This window comes from Lissotriton vulgaris, chromosome 5, assembly GCF_964263255.1.
Source record: "Lissotriton vulgaris chromosome 5, aLisVul1.2, whole genome shotgun sequence".
Classification (NCBI taxonomy): Eukaryota; Metazoa; Chordata; class Amphibia; order Caudata; family Salamandridae; genus Lissotriton; species Lissotriton vulgaris.
Genome location: NC_141693.1, coordinates 1509384621 through 1509408983, shown reverse-complemented (window position 1 = coordinate 1509408983; position 24363 = coordinate 1509384621). Strand labels below are relative to the sequence as shown.

The 24363-nt window shown below is 45.3% G+C and overlaps 1 long non-coding RNA gene across 1 annotated transcript; it reads left to right on the top strand.

Annotated features, from left to right (window-relative positions):
• Positions 1 to 351: 351 nt before the first annotated feature.
• Positions 352 to 4420, top strand: LOC147712878 (uncharacterized). The gene is made up of 3 exons (XR_015295772.1): positions 352 to 457; positions 3007 to 3086; positions 4344 to 4420. It is a non-coding gene; the product is annotated as an uncharacterized LOC147712878 (long non-coding RNA).
• The last annotated feature ends 19943 nt before the right edge of the window (positions 4421 to 24363 follow it).

Here is a 24363-nt window from a genome sequence, read left to right as displayed (position 1 = left end):
CTCTGTGTATAACGCCAAATAATTTACCATTAACATCAAACAACGAATGCATCTAATGAATTGGCGTAATTTTTTGGGTTTAAAGTTTAAAGCATTATGATTTAGAAAAGTTTGACGTTGCCGTGAGTACTACAAGTAAAGTTGAACTTCTTCTTATCTTCTCTTGCACTTAGTTTCCAGTCCCCAAAACCATTGTTTTGTTTCAGTTTAGCAGTTGCAATATTGGGTCACCCATGCAATGTACTGTACTTACTTATACTACCCCCACATTGTCTGTCACGCAAATGACTGCCTCTTTCTTTTTGTCTCTAAATGCTACTGGCAGGGTCTGTCTACTACTATCACAGAAGTTCTGATTCTGAACCACAGATTCTTCGCCATTGTCTTGGAAATCAAATGCAGCCCTTGCAGTGCCACACTTCATGATAAATCATCATCATCTCATCAGCAATCACAGGTAAGATAAGTTTGCAGTGAGGTATAACGCAAGACAGACTGGTCGTTCTTCTAATACTACCAATATAACTCGGTGAGGGTTTACTGCATCTCTCTGTTTGCATGTTAAAGATGTGGGCAATATATTTTATTATTAAAAAGCACTGTCCGCCGACCTGCATGGCCAAATTAAACCTTGCGAGGTTGCACAACGTACATTATTTGGTGAAACACTCCCCCCTCCAACCCCACAAGAAACGCAAATGAACTTCAAATGTTTTCTTTTGAACATAACTTTGTGTCTCGTTTATTTTTAACATAATGTAATATATAACTAAAGATGATACAAAAATAAAATATATATAAATCCTACACCACAGCTGTCCCTACCCGCCTCCCCTAACCCCAACCAAATTCCCACGCTCAATGTAATGTAAAAAAAAAGTAAAAACCCAACACCCAATTCCCACCCACCAACAAAAGGATTGAAAAAGGGGCAAACAGGGTCCATCTCATAGCCGGCGGGCTTTTAAGTGTTGATCCACCAGGATCTTTACACGCTCCTCTATTTGTCTTTTAGTCTGACTACTTGGAGCCTCCAGCCTGGCTACCCGGAGGAGAATTTTTCGCTGGAACTGGCGGCACCTACATTGGCAGCCATGTTGTTGTGGGGGGGTGGACGATGCGGGGAAAATCTGGCGGCGGGCGGCTGCCTGACTACGCCGACGTACTCCTGCAGGCTTGGGGGCCGGGGCATTGGAAGAGGCAGCAGCTGCTGCCGCCGCCTCCTCCTCCTCCTCCTCGGCCTGAGCCACCAGCCGGCGGTAGGCCTCAACGATGTCCTGCAGTTTCCGCTGACGGGCCCGGACTGCCAGCTCCTTCCTCGTTGGTTTAGAAGGAGTAACTATAAAGAAAGAGACAGAATTGTTGTAATCAAAAATCCCAGCAAATCAAGAACACAAAATGGATCCAACACATAGTGGGCGGCACAGTACAGTAGCAATAGCAAGCAAGTTGAGTACCTAAAATGTTGTTTTATCTATCTTGAACATTCTACGCCTTATATACTTCATTTGTCTGCCTTTTTGGCACGGCATTATGCCTGCCCTAGTAACATAGCATGGGTGTACTTCAACGGTCACATACGAACACCTGTCTTTTTCATATCTCGTTTTTTTATATCATATACTCTGTGCTTCCGGGAAAAGTGACAGTCTCAAACTAACATTAAATTAACAGTGGCCAGCTAGTACTAGTAAATGTCTACTCTAGAGACTATCATTCTTTATATCGCCAACAAACGTTAGGTGGTTTGTGTTTCGCCAGCAACGACCCGGAATGCATCCAGTCGTCCCCTCCTTCCCTTGCCTTTGGGTTTAACCAAAACACCGCTGCCAACACTAGTATCCACTATCCACTAAGCACCGATATTGGATGTGTCTCCCACCCACGCAGGCAGCTGTGTTTTCCCCTTTCTATGCTTCCACAACAACCCATGCATCCAACTGCTCTCAAACACCTGCATTGCTGATTCCAAAGTATCCTTCTATATTATATGATTGGAGCTTTTTCCTTGCTCCTTTCATCATACTTAAAATCAATCTCATGTTAATCCATCGCGGTCATGTAATGTTGTGGATAAGACTTTTTTAGTCTGCCACCAACCTTTCACAGCTGAGTTGTAGTCACATAGAAGAGGCCTGTATAACTTATTTTATCAATTCTCGCCGGTGGTAATGCTTTTGCTAAGCTTGGTAATGACAACGGTGGCGTCATATATTGTCCAGTAGAACTTCAAGTTCATTATAAATATCAGAGTACAGTGAGGAAGTTTTCCCCACCCACCAAGTAATGCGGATCACTATTGAATGTAACTTACCATCGCCCACCGTTGTTGTCTCCTCCCCCGCTGCTGCCGGTGCTGCTGTAGGTGCCTCTGGTGGTCCTCCATTCCCCTCCGGGATCGCCTCTGCTGATGCCGTTGCAGCGCCGCTGCCCCCGTCGGCACTGGTGGATGGTACCGGTTCTGCAAAAATAAGTAATTAAGTACACCTTTTTAGATGGATGCACAGCCCCCATTGTACTTGTTCACCAAGAACGGAGTTCTGCAAAACAGTTAAGTACAACGTAATCAGTAGTAGTCCACATTGCCTAGTACAGCAGAGTAAGTAACACACTACACATATTAGCATTTATTTGGTATGGTATGGTACCCAAGCTCATCTCATCTATACTGCTACTCTAGTCCTTGGAAAGTTAGACTGAACCATGTAACCTAACCAGTTTGTACATCAATGACATGTCTACAGTTTTGCGCATGCTACCTCACAGCTTGTTGCGCAGTACGAGAAGACGCCTTTGAGGCCACATGATAGTTCAAAGCATACACCTGAAGAGTTTGGAAAATAGAAAGGCCCGTATTTACTTTTTGAATGTGGATTGTGGAATCGAGTTTCCTTACAGCCTCAGGTTACACCTTTTTTTTAGCATGACAGCTAAAAAGTTGAATAAATGTATGTAATGTTTTCATACTGTCTAACGTGCACCACTTTTGTCATTATCTTTCGGCAGATGAGAAGATTTCCTTCTACGAAGCAAAGATTTCCAGAGCTTACCAAAAAGAGGCATATGCAACCAGTATACGTTCAATGGTGAGGGGTCTCCGACATTTCCCACATTTCCCTATCGTGCACTGGTAGCTGTACAAATGTAGATTACTTTTTATTGAGCCTTTTTTAACTCTGGATTTTTTCTGGTGGCCCTGCCCTTGACGTATTTCACAGAACAACTTAAAAACATTGATGTTACTTACTTAGTTACTTCTAACAAAATAAAGGTTTTGAAGTACCACATTGACTCGGAAGTATATTTTCAGTGTCTGTTGTCTTGTAGACTTACACGAGAGAGTGAGCAAAAGGGGGTTACTTAGGTTATGGATTGTGTAATAAAAGCATTTGGCATCTTCATATTGGGGTTCAGGAAAGGGGTAATTGAATAATTGACCAATGACTGAGCCCATATAGGTTGTCGTTCATTGAATTGTGGGTTCCTCTGAGTTCTGTGACTGAGGTGTAAGACTGTAAGTAAATAAGGTCCAACCTGCCTATCAACAACAACATCCAATTTTGGGGTGCATACATAGTTATGTATGTGACTGCATAGAAGAATACCCGCAAGAGTAGCAGTGGTATTCATTACTAACACTTACAAAATAGTAGACCAACATCTGCATGCATACTTGGTTGGTGTCAATTGGCAAAGAAGAGACATTACAGAGGAAAAAGCATAAGACAGGAGTGGACCCTGTGCCTTCCGCTATTCGATCACAGATTTTTTGAAAAGATTGATACCTTAACTAAAGAGTGGGCAACAGGGCAAGCTTACCTACAGACAGTCTAGTAGTAGCACAGAGAGTCATAAGAGAGGCTCTTTCAAGGAACAGAAAGGCAGGGACAGATAGTAATACCCAAAATTTTGAAAACATAAAACAAAAACAAGCATTTGTCAAAATTTAGTTAGGTGAAATGTCATTAATCGGTTGGAAAAAAAGCTCAGTTAGAAAGTTAGGGAAATATCATTGTTCCAAAAGAAAACACTGTTGGACTTACTAGGGACAGCAGCAGGATGCTCAGTAGAGGAGCTCTGTGCCTGTGGTTCTTCGCGTTCACCCGCCGACTCGGTCCCAGTCTTCTGCTTGCCCCTGGGTTCTGTGGTTCATGTAAGAAATAATAATAAAGAAAGAGGAAAACATTGAGTGCTGTGAAACATAGACAGCATTTCAAAAACCACTGCTACAACATTAAAAGAAACAAACATTGGTCTACCAAATGACTACTGCCTTGCATGATTCACTGACTAGTGTACTTGGAGAAAACAAATCAAATGTTCCATAAACATTCTGATTGCAGATTACTAAGTAACACAGAGGCAGTAAGACCTGAACAACACCACAGATTCAAGAATGGGGTAATCAATCAATTATCTGTAAGTAGCCATTTCTTTTTCATTTTTTGCCAGCAAATTGCATAGATCACAAGGAGGAGACATGCTTAACTTTGTGCATACTAACTAACACGAAATTGTACGTTCATGGCATCATATTTTGTTTTGCTACTGACTGAATGCTACTGCTGCCCTACCCACTCAATAAACAAACTACATCAGTTCTATGGAGGGCTGAGGCAGGGGCGGCTCTAGGCTCATGGTGGTCCTGGACTCCTGGCCAGGGAGCGTAGGTGGGGGGCCCGGAAGAGGAGGTCGGGGCGGAGCACGGAGGCCAGTGAAGAGGGGGGAGTCAGGGTGTTTGGAAGTGGAACAGAGCTGGAGGCACCAAATCCCTGCCAGGGGCCGCCACGCAAATATGTATCCATCCTCTGAGGATTATTAAATTAAGGATATATATTGGTGGGGTGGCCCCTGGCGTTTGGTGGCCCTGTGCAGTTGCACAGCTTGAACATGCCTAAATCCGGCCCTGGCTGAGGTAAGAAGAACAAAGTAACTTTTGCATTCATTGCCAGAGGAGTATTATTCATGCAGAAGAGAAGGCCATGAAAAAAAAATGATACAATATGCATTGCAAACACGTACAATTATCCATCAACGGCTATTTCACTGACGGACAAAGGAAGGACAAGACTCTATTAATAGTAATAACTAACTTCAGTTCTCTACAATAAAGAAAATCTCACACCAATAAACAGCAAAAGCTAGCGCCAAATTGAACACGCAAGAGTCAGTGAAGATGAAGAAGCGCAGCATAGACCAGTGTCATACAATTACAGTAGATATAATAACGGAATACATCGGAAATGTAACTTGGAGCACCAGTCATCGCGCTACTTATTCAGCCAAGATTTACAAAGATACAATAACAATACTTATACTACTATAGAGATATATTATACACACACTTTTTTTTTTTGGGTAGCCACTCACCAAGACCCACGACCTCGACGCCAAGCAGGTCCAACAGGTCCTGCTCCCGGTCCAAAATGTCTGCCCAACGGTGGGTCAGCTGATGGTGGGTACGCCGGATACCGGAGCAGCGGAAGACTGCCCGGCGCACCTTCACCCACCGCCGGAGACGCTCCTCAATATGCTGGTAGCCGGAGCCGGGCCTGCCACCTGCTGCCAACATCAAGGGGAGGTAGCGCTGGATAAAAAACACCAGGGCAGCCACCTCCTCCCCAAAAAGTTGGCGGGGCCTCACCCCTAGGGGGCGCATTCTGCCGCAAGGCAGCCTAGTTTTTTGGGGCACTGGCGCCTTGCCCTTTGAGCCGCCGCTGCTGCTGGCGCCCTTGACCATGGTTCTGGATGGAGGGTAGAAGAAAACTAAAAGTTCAAGACAAAAAGGTAGGGGAAAGAAGAAGCAAGGTAAAAGAACAAGAAGGAAGTAAAAAGCAATAGAAAAGTTGTAAAAGTAGAAATAAAATGAAAAATATAAACCTAGGCACAGAGAGAAATAGGTAATAACTAAAGAAAGTTAGAAAAAGTGGGTAAAAAGACAAGGATTAATGAGATTTTAACAGGATGCAAAAGTAGGCCCAAAACCATAGCCAGAGTGTGTGATCCAAGATGGCTGCGCCCATCGCGACCGCATGGGTAGGTTCGCGCGATATTTAGCGCGATCACGCACTTTTGTAGTGCGAACGAGAAGATGAGTTCCCGAACATGTCTTGCACAACGCGACCACGTTAATTGTGACCCGGAACAGGAAATAAGGGAACGCAAGCAGGCGGGACAAACCTCTGGGGTAATTTAGCGCGCTAGCCATCCCGAGCATGCAGGCAACGCCCCGAACACGCGCACCGCGCTCCCGAAGATGAAAAACGGCGCGCGAACGGGCCCAGCAAGCAACTCCGCATGCTTGCGGAGCTACGCGTAGTTCGCGGAGTGCAACTACGTCTTCGCGTAGCTCCGCGGAGTCCGACTCCGCGAACTACGCCCAGGGTTACTCTACACCCCTTGCACTGTATGCTATTGTACTCTATGCCACTCCTGTTTGCCCCACTCTACTATACACCACCCTACTCTACTCAGCTTCACTCTATGCCACTCCAATGTACGCAATTCGATTCTATGCCATTCAACTGTACACTACTGTATGCAACTCCACTGTACGGTACTCAACATTCACCACTCCACTGTACACCACTCACCTCAATTCTATGTCACTCCACCCTACTCCACTCAACTTTATGCCACTCCACTCTATGCTATCACACTCTAAGCCATTGTATGCTATGCCTCCCCATTCTGCACTACTCCTTTCTATGTCACTTGACTTAACACCACGCTGGGTCACTCCCCTCTATGCTATTTTACTCTACACCACTCCACACTACACAACTCCACTGTATGCCATTCCACTCTATGCTGTTACCTTCTTTGCCACTCAACTCATAGCCACTCAAATCTGCTCCACTCTATGATATTTCCCTTTACGCCACTCTACTCTATGCCACTCCACTTTGCAGCACTCTATTGTACACCACTCTACTCTATGCCACTTCACTCTATGCTATTCCACATTACACCACCCCACCCCACTTTGAAGTGCTCCATTGTACGCCACTCCACTGAAAGCCTCTTCTCTCTACACCCCTCCACTCTACAATATTCCACTGTATGCCACTTCACTCTACACCACTCTACGCCACTCCACTCTACGCTATTCCATTCTGCACCACTCCATTGTATCTCATTCCACTCTTCTCTACTATATGACACTACCATGTACAACACTGTGCTCCACTGTACTCTAGAACACTCAGCTTAGGAACAACCCAATCGATGACAGTACAGTGTACACTGTACGATTTGAAACAATGCAGGGGCTGGGGCAGACACCGGCACCTCGGACCAGGGCAGAATGGCGAGGAGATAGAGAGTGGGGGTGGGCAATCCCCCAGCAGCCTGACGCAAGACCAGCGGCCAGATAAGTGACATTGGGACTCTATAAGTTTTGTTGGGTTGTGGTTTGTCCACTGATGAGCATCTTCGGAGGGATGAGCCGCCTAGGGCCTGGGAATGGGCGGAGTGACTATTTCCAGCCAGGGGGGCCGGTGCCCTGCACGGCCCACACACCTTGCTGATACTGTTTTCGACAGAGTGTTTGGACTGGCCATATGGCTCGCATATGGAACAATCATTTTGCGCTGAGTGGTGGGGGCCTGCGCACTTCTCCTGGCTGTTTGCGTGCTTGCAGGCCCTCTTTAATGTTTTCTAAGTGGTCTTGGTGGCCTGTTACCGGGGAGTAGCCTTAAAATGCATAGGGTGGGTAGGTACATTTTGTTCATTGATTTATGAATCTTCCTGCTGACTGCGAGTTCACGGTTCCTCACAAATATTTTTTCTAGAATAACAGGCACTCTGCAAGTTTAAAGAGTGGGGGGTTGGGGTCTCACCTAGCAGGATGGCAGGGAGGAGGGAGTTGGGTTATTGGCTTATTTCAGTTGGGGTTAGGGATGTTCACTCGAGACCACGCTGATCATCAATGTACGGGGATCGATCTGGGGCACACAATGGGGACGAGGGCTTATCCTAAGGTGTTGCACACTAGCAGTGATGAGGGGTGATCCAGCTACAATAGAGGTATGGACCTGGAATGTAAACGGGCTTGGTAATAAAATTAAACGCAAGTTGGTATTACAACATCAGAAGTGGTTCTGTTTCAAGAGTCACATCTCCGAGGGAATAGATGTAAAGTCCTGAATCGGTTTGGCTATAAAATGGTGGTGCATTCGGGGTTCACCTCAGGGTCCCGTGGGGTTGGAATCCTGGTACGCAACACCCTGCCCATAGTTCTTTCAGGCACGTGGGTTGACGATGTGGGCTGCTTTGCTGCAGTGGCAGGAAGATGGGAAGGGCGTCTAGTGATTTCTGATCCTGCTATCTACACCCGGGCCTACATTCCATGTTCCTCCCCAAGTTGAGTTCGTTCTTGACCGATCTCCCTTTGGGAGTTCTCCTCATTGGTGGGGATATGAATGCAGCTATGAATTCAGAACTCGACCGGTCCAGTCTCCAGGCGAGTTGTCATGCAGAACGGGGTTTGTCGGACTTCGTCACAGCTCTGGGTTTGTGCAACTTGTGGCGGGCACATACACGTTTTACTCAGCCCGATATGGGTTTTCCTCTAGGATTGATTACCTCTTCGCCCACGTTGTCCAAATGGGAGACTTTGACGGCACTAAGCATATGACTAGGAGGATTTCTGATCACTCCCAAGTCAGTGCTACCATTGGAGGTCCAATTGTGATTAGGGCAACATTCCCGAGGTTGGATCCTTGATGCCTGAGTCATCCGAAAATAGGGGGAAAGCATCAAGAGGCCTCAAAATTATATTTTGAGGAGAACCAGGGGACTGTGGAATCTCAACTAACCCTGTGGGAGGCCTATAAAACGGTGCTGAGGGGGTCAGCCCAGGCGCTGATCGGGGTGCAGAAGAAGGCAGAGTCCCTCCAGATTCGAACGCTAGAACAGGAGATTGAACAGATTGAAATGGAGTATGCGACTGACCCCTCGGTAGACATAGGCCATAGATTTCTGCTGAAGCAGAGAGACCTCAGGGCACTGGCAGAGGGCGAGGCACTGCCCTATGCTCTAGCCACGCAACACCAGATTTACGATGTTGGGGATAGGGCCCTGAAACTCCTGGCATGGCTGGAGCACCGAGATAGGGATTGCTCGTGGGTGCCTGAGATTAGGGATGCATCTGGCTCTGTCTGCTCGACTAGCATGGACGTGACAGAGGCCTTGGTGGCACACTTTGAGCGAGTCTACTTCCCAGTCTGCAGGAGACCAGAAAAAGACTGTGAGGAATTTTTGCGTGACTTTGCCCTACTTACGTTGTCCACGGAGACCAGTGAATGGCTCAAGGCACATTTTAAGATAGAGGAGCTTAGTAATGCCCTTAATTCCTTGCAACCGGGGAAGGCCTCTGGGCCAAAAAACTACCATCATAGCAACCCCTCTTCTCAAGATGTTTCAAGAGGCGAGTGAGGTTGGCTTGCTCCCCCCATATCAGATAGAAGCCATGATTGTGGTGCTTCATAAGGCAGGGAAGCCTGCGGACCAGTGTATCTCTTACCGTCCAATATCTCTGATCAAAGTGGAAGCCAAAGTCTTGGCCAAAGTCCTGGTGTATAGGCTGATTTCTGTCATCATGGAGTTGGTGCACGTTGACCAATCCAGTTTCATGCGCGTGAAGCACCCGACATAATTTGCGACAACTATATGGTGTACTATAAATGACTGAGGACGTTGGTGATGCCCAGACTGCATTGATGGCGCTGGACGCCTCAATGGCGTTCGACAGCATTGAGTGGCCCTACCTGTTTATGGTGCTTTGAAGGCTGGGCTTTGGGACGGTTTTCTGCAGCTAGGTACGCCTCCTGTACGGAAAACCGATGGCCCGGATGTGGGTTATTGGGGCAGTGTTGAAGGCCTTCTCACTGTGGAGGGGTACCACGCAGGGTTGCCCCCTGTCTCCCCTCCTCTTCGCTCTGGCCCTCGAGCCATTGGCTCATTGGGTCAGAAGGGATCCCACGATCTGGGGACTGGTGAGGGTGGAGGGGTGGGAAGAGCGTATCTCCCTCTATGCTGATGATATCGTTCTGTACCTGGCGCGTCCTTACCACTCGATAGCCCAAGTACTCCACATTTTTTAGCTGTTTGGCAGCTACTCTAGCTATACGATCAACTGGTTGAAGTCCGTGATTTTCCCACTGTTGGGTCCCCCCCTTTGGATTCCGTTGCGGTTTTCGGCCTTGGTGGTGACCTAGGGGTTCAAATACTTAGGCATCTACGTCACCCACGACAAGAGGATGTTTTTCGTTAGGAATCTTGAACCCCAACTGAATCACCTGAGTGCCGATGTCAGCCATTGGCGCACCCTCCCACTCTCCCTCATGGATAGGGTGGCTCTGTTCAAAATGCTTACTCTACCAAGACTCTTCTATATTCTGCAGAACACACCATACCCGGTCCCCCCTAGTGTTTTTAAATGGATATCACAGTCAGTGCAGACCTTGCTGTGGGATGGGAGTCCCCTAGGATTGCGATGCATAAGCTATGCCGGGGTGTATATGACGGAGGACTGGTGCTTCCGGATGTCAAGCTTTATTACTGGGCTTCGCAGCTCCAGGTGATCAACGATTGGGTGTATACTGATAGTAGCGAGCCAGCTTACAGGGTGGATAGGATGGTCATGACTGGGGGCTCCTGTGAATCTCTTCTCTATGCCCGGAGACCACAGGTAACGTGGCCCTAGCACACTAGGGTGGTGCTGCAGTGTTGAAGAGAGGCCAACAAACTCTTAGGATGGGAGGGTGTGATAACTGGGAGATCACCGTTGTGGCTGGGTGAGCATCTGTGGGAAGTGTCCACTTTGACAGGCTTCAAAGGGTGGAGGCTGATTGGCATCGAGTACTAAGCGTATGTCTGGAAAGGGATTCCTCCCGTTCCTTTGAATACCTTAAAAGGGAATACAATTTACACCATTCACAAAAATACCAATATCTGCGACTCATACATGCCCCACAATCCCATATACAAAAGGGCATTACTATTCAGGAATATTCCCCAATGGAGGATAGGCTGTTGCTCGACCCCATAACGGAAAAGCCCACGTCTACAATATACAGTAAATTAATAAATAACATGCCTGACCCTCTGATCACTCTCAGAGCAGCTTGGTCCACAGATTTGGGTAGTATGGATGACAAAGACTGGCGGGATGCACTGCAGAGTCCTAGAGAAATTGCAATCCGCTCTCGGTTTAGACTTGTGCAGTTAAAAATCCTTTACCGCACTAACTACCCCCGTACACATATCTATGCATGGGGCAGGAGTCCTTCGGCATCCTGCATTCAGGGTTGTGGACCTAGCAGCGTGAGTGGCGAAGCACAATATTGCTAGGGGGCCCAGGCACCCCCGCGATGGGAGGACTGGCTACGCGACCTAGACTGGTGCCAGTCGGCTGAGGAAACGGTATACAGAAGTAGGGGGTGCACTAAAAAGTGGAAGAAAGTGTGGGCAGCTTGGCGCAAGTACAGAGAGACTGGAGTAATCATGGATGGGTAGGAAAGTGGAAGATGGCTTTGTGTCCTTATTGTTCCCTCTTGAAGACAACAATGTCAATTTTTGCGCATGTGTCCCAATGTACGTTCCTGTAATTGTTTGGTGCTGTATTGTCTCATGAGCATTGTTAATAAAAAAGAATTTTAAAAAAAAGAAAAGAAATTCTAAAGTTATAAAGTTATAATTATACCTTAAATATATAATTTATGCACTACCTTCAAATTATGATAACTTGCGCACCTCCATGCACAGTGTAGTTAACTCTGTAGCCAAATTACATTAACTACAACTGCGCCTTCTCCATATAATGCTTATATACCTTTATATTGCATCACTTATACCATCTGATATTATGTAATTCATAACAACACTTATGATATGAGTGGCAAATTATATACCCACTCCTAAACGCTAACAACACCCGTTCCACTATTATGGTGCCCCTACCAACCCCAAACCCTTAAAAGACCCTTTCCATCTTATACCGCTACCCACCCCTAAACCCTATAAACACCCTTACCAAGGAATTCATCTGATTTTTAAACAATAATAACACTGTGCCTGTTCAATGAATCTCCATTAAACTTTGCAGAGCAATTCATTTTTCTACAGATCATGCAAAGTTTTGTGGTCATTGGTAAAGAGGGATCAAAGATAAAAGGAGGGTCCCAAATCACATTTTGGCACCAATGCATTTTCCATGGACTTTGTACTAATGTGTACTGGCCAAACACCTAGTCAGACTTGCATGAAATTTGGTAGGATTGTAGATTATATGTGTGCAGATGATCCTTTTTAGGTCTTGCCTGCGCCAGCTCATGCGCCGCTCTGCGAGGCATTTAGTAAGGGCTTTTGAGATCTGAACACACGCTTGTGCGTGTGCTTTTTTTCCATTAGGCTGCAATTGGCCTGTGCATGCGTCTTTTTTAAAAACACAGCACGCAATTGGTACAAGGTGGCTGATTGTCCCGCCTTGTTTGTTCCATGGCCTAGGGTACTCAGGAGTGCGCATTAATGCCATCTGTTTCCTATTATTGTGTTAGCGTTAATTGGAAACAGATGGTGCTTGCGTTTTTTTCTTGTCTTCCACTTAGAAGCACACACAAAAGCAAGGCATTGGAATCACGAGGCAAGGGTTAAATTAAGGAATGTGCCTGAAGTCATTCTGGCAGGAGTGAAAGTGAAAGTAAATGAGCCACCCAGGGTCCCGCACATTGCTTCTGTCTGCTCGCTTCTGTCTTGAAGCTGGCTCGCCCGGTTTGTTTCTCTCCTCCATCCATTCCGGTCCAGCATCAGCATGCATGGTATATAATATAAGGTCTTTGCGGTGCTTCCGGTGCTTTACGGGTTACCAGCCCAGACATCTCAGCAGCAGCACTTCTGGGAGAGTTTCCAGGGTGGGCTTATTTAACCTCAGAACTTGATTTATTGGCTTTTAAAAGTGTAACCTTGAGGTATTGAAGCAGGATTATCCTGACATGTCTCCCCACCAGGACTAGCACCTACAATTTGCAGGAGACAGAGAGGCACTGCTCATTTTCGAATATACCCTCTTTACCTCATTCCCCGTCTCACCCCCTCTCCCCTTCTTCCTCCTAAACAGCCCTGTTTGTACTGGAACCTCTGGCTTCTAAGTGCTATGCACATCTTTTGGGGTTGAACCCGAGTTTGCACAGTTTTCTGTATGGCGTGTTTTCATTGTTGGGGTACCAGTGCATGACGCAAATCACTGTTGTAGGGGTTCTTCACGAGAACTTCCTGAATGCACCAGTCCTGGCATATCAATGTGTGACACAAGTCAGTCAGTACATTTTATTGTATAAGAGTAAAATCATGTTACAATAATTGTAAAGATAATAAGAATGCGATCAGACACAGCTAGAACAGGTCACCTCCCCCGTGCCCACCACCACCATGTCCATCACCACCACCACCTCCATCACATCCACCACCACATCCACCACCACCACATCCACCACCACCACCACGTTCACAACCACATCCACCACCACCACGTCTACCACCACCACGTCTACCACATCCACCATCCCATTCACCACCACCACCATGTCCTCCACCACCACCACCACCATGTCCTCCACCACCACAACCATGTCCACCACCACCAGGTCCACCACCACTATGTCCACCACCATGTTCACCACCACGTCCACCACCATGTCCAGCACCATCAAGTCCACCACTACCACGTCCACCACGTCCACCACCACCATGTCAACCACCATCACCACGTCTGCCAGCACATTCACCACCACCACCACATCCACCACCACCACGTCCACCACCACCACCACCATGTCCACCACCACATCCACCACCACCACATCCACCACTATGTCTACCACCACCACAACCACATCCACCACCACCCCCATGTCCACCACCACGTCCACCACATCCACATCCACCACCACATCCACCACTACCACATCCACCACCACCATGTCCACCACCAACACATTCACCACCACGTCCACTACCACCTCTACCACCACCACCACATACACCACCACATCCACCACCACTACCACATCCACCACCACCATGTCCACCACCACCACATCCACCACCACGTCCACCACCACCACCAGTTCCACCACCACTACCACATCCACCACCACATCCACCACCACCTCCACCACCACCACCACATCCACCACCATGTCCACCACCACATCCACCACCACCACTACATCCACCACCACCACATCCACCACCACTACTTCCATCACCACCACATCCACCACCACCACATTTTCCACCACATCCACCACCACCACGTCCACCCCCACCACATCCACCACCACGTCCACCACGTCCACCACCACCACCACCACATCCATCACCATGTCCAACACCACCACCATGACCAGCAACACCACGTCCATCATGCCCACCACTACCATGCCCACCACCAAAACCACATCCAGCACCACCACCATGTCCACCTCACACATCCACCACCACCACACATCCACCACGTCCACCACCACCATGTCACCACCACCACATCCACCACCATCACCACCATGTCCACCACCACCACATCCACCACCACCACATTCACCACCAACACATCCACCACCACCACCACCATGTTCACCACCACCCCCACCATGTCCACCACCACCTTGTATACCACCACCACATCCACTACCACCACCACGTCCACCACCACCACCACCATGTCACCACCACCACATCCACCACCATCATCACCATGTCCACCACCACCATATCCACCACCACCAACACATTCACCAACATGTCCACCACCAACACATCCACCACCACCACCATGTCCACTACCACCCCCACCATGTCCACCACCACCTTGTATACCACCACCACATCCACTACCACCACCACATCCACCCCCCCACCACCACCACCACATTCACCACCAACACATCCACCACCACCACCATGTCCACCACCACCCTCACCATGTCCACCACCACCACCATGTTCACCACGTCCATAACTCCACATCCACCACCACGTCCACCACCACCACGTCCACCACCACCACATCCACCATCATATCCACCATCACATCCAACACCACCACCATGTCCATCATGTCCACCACCACATCCACCCCCACCTCCACCACCATGTCCACCACATCTACCAAGTCCACCAGCACGTCCACCATGTCCACCACCACCACATCGTCCACCACCATGTCCACCACCACCACCACATCTACCACCACCACATCCACCACCACATCCACCACCATGTCCACCACATCCACCAAGTCCACCAGCAAGTCCACCATGTCCACCACCACCACATCATCCACCACCATGTCCACCACCACAACCACATCTACCACCACCACATCCACCACCACCACATCCACCACCACCACATCCACCACCACCACCACCACCACCACATCCATCATCACCATGTCAAGCACCACGTCCACCACAACCTCCACCACCACATCCACCACCACCTCCACCACCACCATGTCCACGTCCACCACCACTACATCCACCACCATGTCCACCACCACATCCATCACCACCACATCCACCACCACCACTGCCTCCACTACCACATTCACCTCCACCACCAAATCCATCACCACCACCACATCCACCACCACGTCCACCACTACCACCACCTCATCCACGTCCACCACCATCAGCACGTCCACCACCACCAAATCCACCATGTCTACCACCACATCCACCACAACCACCACTGCATCCACCACCACGTCCACCACCACATCCACCTCATCCACCATGTCCACCACCACCACATCCACCACCAACACCAGGACCACCACCACCACGTCTACCATGTCCACCACATCCACCACCACCACTACATCTGCCACCACCATGTCCACCACCACCACATCCACCACCATGTCCACCACCACATCCACCACCACGTCCACCACCATCACCACATCCACCACCATCACCACTTCCACCACATCCACCACCACCACCATGTCCGCCACATCCATCACCACCATCATGTCCACCGCCACTACCACCACCACCTGAGATGGGTAAAGTGTCACTGGAGGGCTAGGGTAATAGGATTGTCAACCCCGGCTGTACATGGGACATTTAAGGATGCATTGGGTGTGAGAAGATGGGAATAGGAGCTAGAAGTATTACACCAGACCCAAGATACATTTTGAAGAGGCGCAAAGTCACTTGGGCTCCTGTAAAAGCACTTGTAGCATCTCTACCTCACAGTGGCATACCTGCACGAGCCACTCACTTGAAACAAGCAATGGCTTAGCCAATAGGTCTCACCTTTGGGACCTTATAAGTGTTTAGCCAGGCAACACTTGATGTTGTTGCACCAAGGATAATGTGCTGGATAACTAAACACTTCTAAGTTCCCAAAGGCGAGACCTATTGGCTATGCCAATGCTTGTTAGTTTTACAGGTATGTAGGGTAAGTATTTTTAACGTTATAAGGCATTTAAAATTAGTGATATTTGTGACCGTTGTTGTTTTGCAAAATTCTGCAAACTTTGACAAAAGTACAGCGGTACATGGTGATGAGGAGTCACTAAGCGATTGACTAATGACTGCCTTTACAAAAGGTAAAGGCAGCCATGTTGTTTTAAGGCCACTTTCCCTGTGTTCTGGGTTAGAGGCTAAGATGTTGGTAAGTATAAGGTTTTATAACTTTTCCCTACCTATTAAAACCTAATTAAAGTGATAATAGGAGACGAAAATTATGTATAGTTTTTATATATTTAAAAAAAATCATTGGGTACCGCAGTACTATTAAGGAGGTACTGCTTTACTTAAAAAAAACATATATATATCTATCTATATATATAAATATATAAAATATATAAATATAGATAGATAGTCAGGGTTTTGATACTTATGACTATTTGCACTTTATTATGTACACTAATATGAATTGGTTTCATAATTCTGTGTCATTTTTCAATTTGCGTCGCCTTTTTACCATTTTAAGATCAATGGTTTGTTTACTCTTCCCTCTTTTTATCCACATTTTATCACTATTTAATTCTTATATACGCTGTCTGATATGTTCTTTTAGGATAATAACATTATAATGAAATCAATGTTTTTAGAAATGCATTTTTAGAATGAAAAATAGTTCCTGATTTTATGACGGGTAACTGATTGTTTTTTCATAGTGCATTCTCTTATATTCAATAACATGTATTTCAATGTATTTTAGAATATACAGCTTGCACTTTATTTCTAGCCTCTTTGCACACTAGGCAGGGTTGTCCTAGCTTTTTTAGTTGTTATTATTATAATACCGTTTGGCCCTATATTTGTTGACATAACTCAACTTTACCCTGACATGATGTCTATATATGTCAGTAAACAGACTTACGCTATCTACAGTTGATATGTATGATAATGTCATAATAATTAATGTTTACACGATTTACTAGATTTAACCAGTTATGTTATCAATTTATGGAATTCATTCCGAGATTGGGTTTTCATGTACAAACATTTATATCAGTTAATACATTACATTATGCATTTATGCAGGAAATATGTTTTAACCTCTTTTATGTACATTTACTGTGATAGTCTGTTTTCCCTATCAAGTTGGTCACATGACCATTCAGGGAGGAGGGCTATAGGCGGGGCACTTAAGCACTTTAAAAGCACAAAAAAATTCACTAATACCTTGCATGTGAACAAGGGCTGCAAAGCCCGGAACGCGTCATGGTTGGTTGGTCAAGGGAAAAACTGGAAAAATAAAAAACTTACATGGAAAAGCTGTGGTCTGTCTCCTGCTTCGCCGGTCCTGTGGGATTGGAGGTGGTATTGCGGAGTTCCTGTCAATATATATATATATATATATATATATATATATATATATATATTTTATTTTTTTGCGCGGTTCACTTCCTCCATAAACACCGGGACACTTCGATCGCGGTGCACCTCAGGGATAGAGGTCACCCTGTGCCATATTGCAGTTCACGAAGCACAGTGAAAACTGTGCTGAGGTAACACGTTTTCTCAATTACTCCAACAGTCGGGTGTGCTTGTCAAGTTGATTTTAATTTACATTGGTTCCAAAGCACAGATACATGGAACAGCCCAACGCGTTTCAGCGAACTAGTCGCCTTGATCACGGGTAGTTGAGTAATGTTCCTAAACATATATTAATAAAGTTTCAAAAAACACAATGCACACGTGATTGCCACAGTGAAAACATAAACAAAGGACAAAAAAGTCAAAATGCGGGGGCCATCTTATAGTGGTGTTTGGACATAGAAAAACATTGCAAAACACATTTAGAAGAAATTATAAACCATACTGTGTTTGCTAATCAAAAAAATATATAATTTTTCAGATGTTTACACCCTGTTTGGTGCAGGACTCGAAATTCATGGAAGACAATATCAAACTTGGTTGGAAAGTTCCCATCATTAATGCATGAATTTATCGGGGTTGTTCACAGTGTTTAAAATTGAAATCCATTGTAAGATTAATTTCTCCATTGATATGCCCAACATTTAGAACCAAGATACATAGCGCCAGTGCATAGAATATTTGTAAATCAAATAAATTCCAAGTGGATTAAGGTTTCAAAGCACATCATCAACTGCAAATTTGTAGATTTAGAGAAAGGAGAAAAAACACTTAAGCAAACCAGAAGAAGAAAAGAAGAGAACATCCTGCTACCCCAGTGGGAAAGTATCACGGCCAATTGTCCAAATTACAAAAGTCTTAAGAATGTCTCTCAGCAATCAAACTCCTCCGCAGCCCTCTGCAGGAAAGGGGAAAAGACAAAGCAAATTTTGCCTGTCAATGCTAATATCAATTCTTAACACCTATACTGATGACTTTAGAATTACTTTCTAACAGTGCCCTATTATTTCCAAAAATAAATTAAGCATGTGAAAAATAATAAACCAATTGGTTAATGATTAAAAACAAGTTCTTGCAGGAGACTCAGGTGAGTAGATTTACACTATGTACAAAAGGCACACTCTTCTTTTCTTCTTCTGGTTTGGCAGAAATCTAGTGTGCACATTGACAACCCAGAGGGGTTTTAAATTTCTGGTAAAGGAACTTTGGCAGTGGCACCTACTATTGGAATATCAACTATAAGAAACTGCAAGTACCACAATGATTTGCGTGACAGCGCCCCTTGGACGGGACTATGTTTTAAATGAACTCACCTGCTGTACTGCCGTTCCGAATATGCCTTCCTGTGAACAAGAGCACCGTGATGCTCGAAATGCATAGGGATGTAAGGCTTACTGTGTGTCCTGTGCACGAAGAACTGACCATGTCGCCTTGCAAAATAAAGGATTGTGCACGCTGTGAGTGGGCCTCCAATTGTGGGTTCTATGTCGGATGGAAAAAAAAAAAATATATATATATATATATATCGTCACACGTTCCCAAAAATTGGTACCAGGAAAGAAAACGGCCAGCACTCCAATGTCGTGATCTCATGAATTATTTTATTTCCAAACCCCCCAGCACCCCCGACAGACGCGTTTCGCTCAAGGCTTCGTCAGTGTCGTCAGTGTCCAAACATTTTCGCCATTTTAAACAGTCCGCCCTTTTTGGAGTCATAGACACAAATGATGGTACAAAATCAATTCTATGGCGGCCATCTTGTAGTGTGTATATACAGGGTTCCTACCACTGTTCAAACATGGCGATAAATAAAAGTGCTTAGTGCAAAAATAAAAAATAAAATATAAAGTTTGACATTTGACAAAATATGTTACATGACTAGCACACATTTACAATAATTACATTTGCGATACCGAGTAATGTACTTTACATATTTACAGACGTCTCAGGTGTTATAAGGGGGTGTATCCCCTAGTATATACATGGCATTATTGTATGCAGATTGCATGTATGCATGTGGTGAATTATTCAACCCAATGCCCGCTGTTTACAGACGTCTCTCGAGTTGTGTAGGGGTGTATCCCCAAGTATGTACATGGCCTTACAGTGTGCAAATCATATATATACACAAATTACTCATTTGTTCAACCCCATGCCCGCTATAAACAGATCTACATTGTGTATTTACATATCGTAGGAACAATTTTCAGCTGGGCTGATTGGTAGACATTAAGCCCTGTATAGGCTTATGATTTTGCCACGGTTCGCCAACAAAGTTTACTGGTATCACTGTTGTCCCTTTCTATCTTATCGCCCTGGCGTGGATGGAGGGAATACGTATTTACAGGCCACCAATCAGTTTCTATTTACATTTGGACAAAGAGTAATATCCTGATGTGTTAACAGATTAATTGTTAATACAGATCATGAATTTTATTGTAGGTGTACCCACATTTCAGCGTCGTTGTTGAGACCCCATGGTGTCATCGTTTTGAGGTCCAGAATGTAACGTGATTCCAATACGCGGAGGGATCTTTCTCTATTCCCCCCTCGTTCTGTTTTTGGAACCTGATCAATACAATAATAAATGAGTAAATCCCTATTGCTATGATGTTGTTCTGCAAAATGACGGGCTATCGGATAGGTTTTATCATTGTTCACAATAGCCCTCATGTGTTCTAAGATTCTCATTTTTGCTGGTTTTATGGTACTTCCTATGTAACGTTTGTTACAAGGGCAGACCAAACAGTAGACTGTATACTCTGAGTTACAGTTCAGATGTTTCGTGATTTTTCTACTGGGTCTGTCCTCTTCTGATCTGCACGGATACTCATTGACCTTCTTACTGAATTTACAAGCCTTGCAGCGTAAGCAAGGAAAAAAGCCAACTATCTTGTTTGTAGTCTGATTGGCTTTTACAGGGGAATAATGGCTATGGACTAGATGGTCCAAAAGAGACTGGCATCTCCTATATGTTACCATAGGTCTATCTGGTAACAATTTCTTCAAGATGTTGTCAGTGTATAGTATGTGCCAGTTTCTTTTAAATGATTGGACCAGTTCTCCAGATTTGTTGTTAAATGTTGTAATCATTCTGACCTGATCACTGTCTTTCCTTGACTCTTTCACTAACAGAAGATCCCTTCTGTCAACAATGTCTGCTTTGGCATTAGCTTGTTCTAAGATGTTCCGGGAGTAGCCCCTCGCTTGGAACCTGTCGCTAGCTTCTTCCTGAGCTTTTTGAAAATCCTCAGTTCCAGAGCAGTTTCTTTTGAGTCTAAGGTACTCACCATATGGTACATTCCTTATCAGACTTTTAGGATGGTGGCTGGCCGCATGCAATACGGCATTGCCAGCCGTTGGCTTTCTATAAAGTCTGGTGTGGAGATGGTCATTATCCACAAAGACCTCTAGGTCAAGGTAACATACACTCTGATCACTTATGGTGCTGGTGAACTTAAGATTCAGATCATTATTGTTCAGAGTTGAGACATATTCCTCAGCCGAGGCTCTGGCTCCCCTCCAAACAATAAACAGGCCATCAATGTACCTGGTCCACATCAATATTCTTTCATTCCATCTTTCATTCCTGCCTCCCCACGCCTCGTGCTTCTCCCACCAGCCCACGAAGAGATTTGCGTAGCTGGGGGAGAAGCACGAACCCATTGAGGTTCCTCTGATCTGCTTGTAAAGTTGGCCTGCAAACAGGAAATAGTTATTGAACAAACAAAATCTCATCATGCATAGAATCATCTCACTGTGTGCTCGATATTTCGACTGTTTCTGCTCCAGAAACCATTTCGTAGCGCACAATCCCTGTTCGTGATCTATGCATGTGTATAGATTCACGACATCCATAGTTATTAATAGCATGTCTTTATCCCAAGAGATATTGTCCATGATGCGAAGAAAGTCCTGTGTATCTCTTACATAAGAGGGCAGGTCCTTAACAACAGGTGCTAGAAAAATGTCTATGAAGCGTGATGTATTTTCCAGGAGACTTCCGATTGCCGAAACGATCGGCCTCCCTGGTGGTCGTTTGGCATTTTTATGGATTTTAGGCAAATGGTAGAAGGTGGGCAGCATGGGGCAATCACAGTGTAAGAAAACGAATTCATCTTGGCTAATCATGCCCACTTCTTTCCAATGCTTTAATAGATTCTCGTAAGCAATGGTGCTCTTAACATATTCCTCTCTTTTACCTGTGATATAGCATTCTTTATCTCTCAGTTGTCTATGTGCCTCCTGTTCGTAAAGTTCCTTGCTGAAGATGACGATATTCCCGCCCTTATCTGAGGGCTTGATCTCAATTGTCTTGTCTTCTCTCAAGGATTTTAATGCTGCCCATTCCTTCCTGGAGATGTTAGAGGACTTAAAAAAAAATATATATATATATATATATATATATATATATATATATATATATATATATATATATATATATATATATATATATATATATATATATATATATATATATATATATATATATATATTCCATATGCGATTGCTCGTAATTAGAAGACGCCCGCACAACGTTTGCTTTATCCTCTTTATTCGGGAGACAACAGCTAACTGGAAGCGAGTGTTACTCTATGCCACTTGATGACTCTCTATGCAACTCCACTTTACCACACTCTAACATGCTGTAGTGTTCTGTACGTCATTCCACTCTACAATACTCATTCCACTCTATGGCACTCCACTGTACTGCACTATATGACAGTTTCCGGCATTCTACAACATGCCACACCACTCCAATGTATGACACGCCACTTCGCTCTATGACACTTTACTACACTCTACGCTGTGCCACTCCACTCTTCTCCACTCCACAGCACTCTACTGAATGACATGACAATCCACTTTATGACACTAGCCACTCCACTCCAGTCTACAACATTTTACCCCACTGTACCCCACTCTATGATGCCCCACTCTAAACTGCTCCACTCTATGACACTCTACTCTACTGCATACAACTCCACTCTACAACTCTTCACTACACTCTATGGCACTGTACAACACTCTATTCCACTGTATGCCACCCTATGCCACTCTTGGACACACTATGCAACTCCCTCTTTTCCACTACATCCTACTTTACGCCACTCCAATCCATGACACACTACTCCAATCTATTGTACTACTCCAATGTGTGATAACTCAACTCCATGGTGCTCCACTCTACTCTGCTCTACAACACCATACTCCACTCAATGACACTTTACACCCTTCCGCTCTACCACACAATACTCCACCTTATAATACTCCACTGTACAACAGAGCACTCTAGTCTATGGGAGTATATGGCACTCTAATTTAAACTATGGCACTGCACAACACTCTACTCCACTGTATGACACTCTACGTAACTCCCTCTGTGTAACTTCACCCCACTCCACTCAAATCCATGACACACTACTCCACTATACTGTATTGTAGTCTACTGCTTCACTCTACACCACTCCACTCTATGCTACTCTATCCCACTCAACTCTACTCCATTCTATGCCACTCCAACGTACACCACCCTGCTCTACTACATGCCACTCCACTGTACAACACTCTAATCCACTCTGTGGCACTCCACTCTACAACACTTTCCAAGACTATACGACACGCCAGACAACTCCACTGTAGGACTCACTATTTGACACTTTACTCCTCTATATACTACAACAGCTCGCTCTACTCCACTACGCCACTTTTCTGTACAACATAACACTCCACTCTATCACATTTTGATCCGCTCTATCCTACACTATTTCACTCTACTCCACTGTACACCACTCTACGCCACTGTTCCACACATCACTCTGCACTGCTCTCTCCACTGTTCAACACTCTCCTCCATCTATGCAACTCCACTCTACAAAACTATACTACCCTCTATGCCACTCGACGAGACTCTACTCCACTCTTTGAGACTTTCCAACACTTTACAAAAGGCATTCCAGTGTATGCTATGAGACGCCACTCCAATTTATGACACTTTAGTCGACTCTATGCCTCGCCTCTCCTCTCTACTGCTGCAGTACACCCCACTCTACTCTGTGAGAACGCACTGTACAGTACAACACTTTCCTCTACTGTACTGTACGACACTCCATGACACTGGACTGCTCGATTTGAAACATATATATATTTTTTTAATGTAAACACTGAAATTCAATCAAAAAATACAAAGGTTAAAACTTAGTTATAGTTAGGGAAACAAACTTAAACTTCACAAACATTACACAAGTTACAGTTATATCTTAAATTGAAATTTACACACAATCGTCATATTATTATTACTGGAGCACCTCCATACACTGATTGCCAACCACTCAACTATAACTCGCTCCTTCTTCTCCATGTACTTATACCCTTTGATATTACATCACTCATACATATGAAATCATACAATTTATAACAGCACGTATGACATCACAAATCACATAATTTGTGAGAGCAC